We start from the raw sequence: 1885 nt of genomic DNA, 5'->3' as shown, positions 1-1885 counted from the left end.
TGCTGCTCCTTCTGCTATCCATGGCCTTGCTCCTGGGACCTGGCCCCACGTGGTGCGTGGATGTGCCAGCACGGCCTACAGGCAGGGACCTCAAAGCTATAAAATAGGGTGGAAGGCAAGAATTGGGGGTCCTTGCTGAATTTGTCCACAGCTAAATTCACTTGCAAACCAACAGTCCCCGAGGTGGTGGTGGTGTAGTGGGCTCAGGGTGTTGGTGAGGGACAGGAACGCCTACGTGCCAAAGTCATGCTGTTCTGTCCCGTGCCGCAGCCTCTGCCAGGCCCGGACTGTTGATTGTCTCTCCCAGGTTCTGGGCCCTGAAGGAGGCGGGATGAGCAGGCAGTGGAACAGGGACCTGTGTGCTTAGGGCAGGGTCCGCACTGCACAGAGCAGGGCAGAGCTGGGGCAGGACGCCTGCGTGAGCGTGGGCATCAAGGAACTTTTCCTGCTTGAATGCTCTTGCCCTGTTCTGCACTTTTCACTGTATAAGACTATCGTTTCTTTCAGATTTATCCTTAAGTATGTCATATTTATGCTTCACGGAAAATCGGGTGCTGAAGGAAGACCTGACCTCACAGTGAGCGCTGAGCCAGAATCAGTCAGAGCCACCAGCAGAGGTGACGGCACCAGGACTGGAGAGCAGAGAGGAGGTTTCTGTCTCAACTCCTGGTGCGTCTGAAGCACCGTGCAAGTCTTTACGTTGCCATCCCAGGTAGCACAGTAATAATCAGCCTCGTCCTCAGGCTGCAGTCCCACGATGTGCAGGACACTCGAGTTAGCTGAGGCGTCTTTAGACCCAGAGAAGCGGTTGGGACCCCGGAGCCCTGGTGTTTATCTGAGTCTGTGTGGTACTTCAGCAGATATCGGGGACGGCTCCCTGGCTTCTGCTGGAACCAGGCTATGCCACAGCTGCCAACACTGAAGCCACTGTTTAGGGTGCTGGTGAGTCTGGCTGTTGCTGCCAGAGATGTAGAGACGGAGGGCGGCCGAGTCAGCACAGGCTGCGAGAGGGAACCTGCGGAAACACAGACACTTGACAATGTTGACACAGGGACCACAATGAGGTTTCTTAGGACACTGAGCATTAAGAAAATAAATCTGAGAAATGAGCCATTGTCCCTGGGCCTGTCCCTACCTGTGCACTGAGAGAGGAGCACGAGGAGGAGAGGAGTCCAGGCCATGGTGCCCGCAGCCCCTGAGCCCGCAGTGGGGCTGGGCTGCCCAGGCCTCCTTTTCTTCCCCACCCTCTGCCAGGGGAGGGGCCGTCCATGCAAATGTGGGTCCACCCAGGGGCTGCCCAGCCGCTCCCTGAGCCCTGGTGCTGGAGCTCAGCTCACACCCCAGACTGAGGAGGATGAGGGTTGGCGTCACTACTTGGGAGGGCCCTGGGGGGAAGTACCTGTGAGACCACACAAGTTCTCTGTTCAGTGGACTCTCTGAGGCCAGAGGACACAGTGACTGCTTCTTCTTCAGAGAGCACAAATCCAGGCCAGCAAGCCCAGGCTCCTTGGAGTGAACAGTCCTCCCTGAGCAGCTGTGTGAGGACCACATGCAGTTTCTCCCTCCCTGCTCTCTGAAATCAATAAAAAAAAAAATATTTTGGAATGAGGATTAAAAAAAGATGGAGTATAAGTTGGATCTTTAGGATAAAGCTAGTGGTCACCAGGGCAGAGTAGGGAAGAGCCCTTGAGTCAGAGGTCAGAGCAGGGACCAAGGGCAGAAAAGGGGGAGGCTGCTTGCTGGTGACCCCGGGGAGCGGCCCCTGAAGGTCAGAGAGGTGGACCCTCTGAGCTGGTGTACCCGACGCCTCCAACTGGAATTTGAAATCTGAGAAAATAAATATTCCCTTATTTAAACCTTGAAATACATTTTTACTTGTTGGTAA

General features: G+C 55.2%; 1 pseudogene; it reads right to left on the bottom strand.

Moving 5' to 3' along the window:
- Positions 1-537: 537 nt before the first annotated feature.
- LOC129087221 (probable non-functional immunoglobulin lambda variable 5-48) lies at positions 538-1199 on the bottom strand (annotated as a pseudogene).
- Between the last annotated feature and the right edge of the window lie 686 nt (positions 1200-1885).

This window comes from Pteronotus mesoamericanus, unplaced genomic scaffold, assembly GCF_021234165.1.
Source record: "Pteronotus mesoamericanus isolate MK-2021 breed Mesoamerican mustached bat unplaced genomic scaffold, CSHL_Meso_final scaffold_507, whole genome shotgun sequence".
Taxonomy (NCBI): Eukaryota; Metazoa; Chordata; class Mammalia; order Chiroptera; family Mormoopidae; genus Pteronotus; species Pteronotus mesoamericanus.
This window is presented reverse-complemented; position numbering and strand designations above follow the sequence as displayed.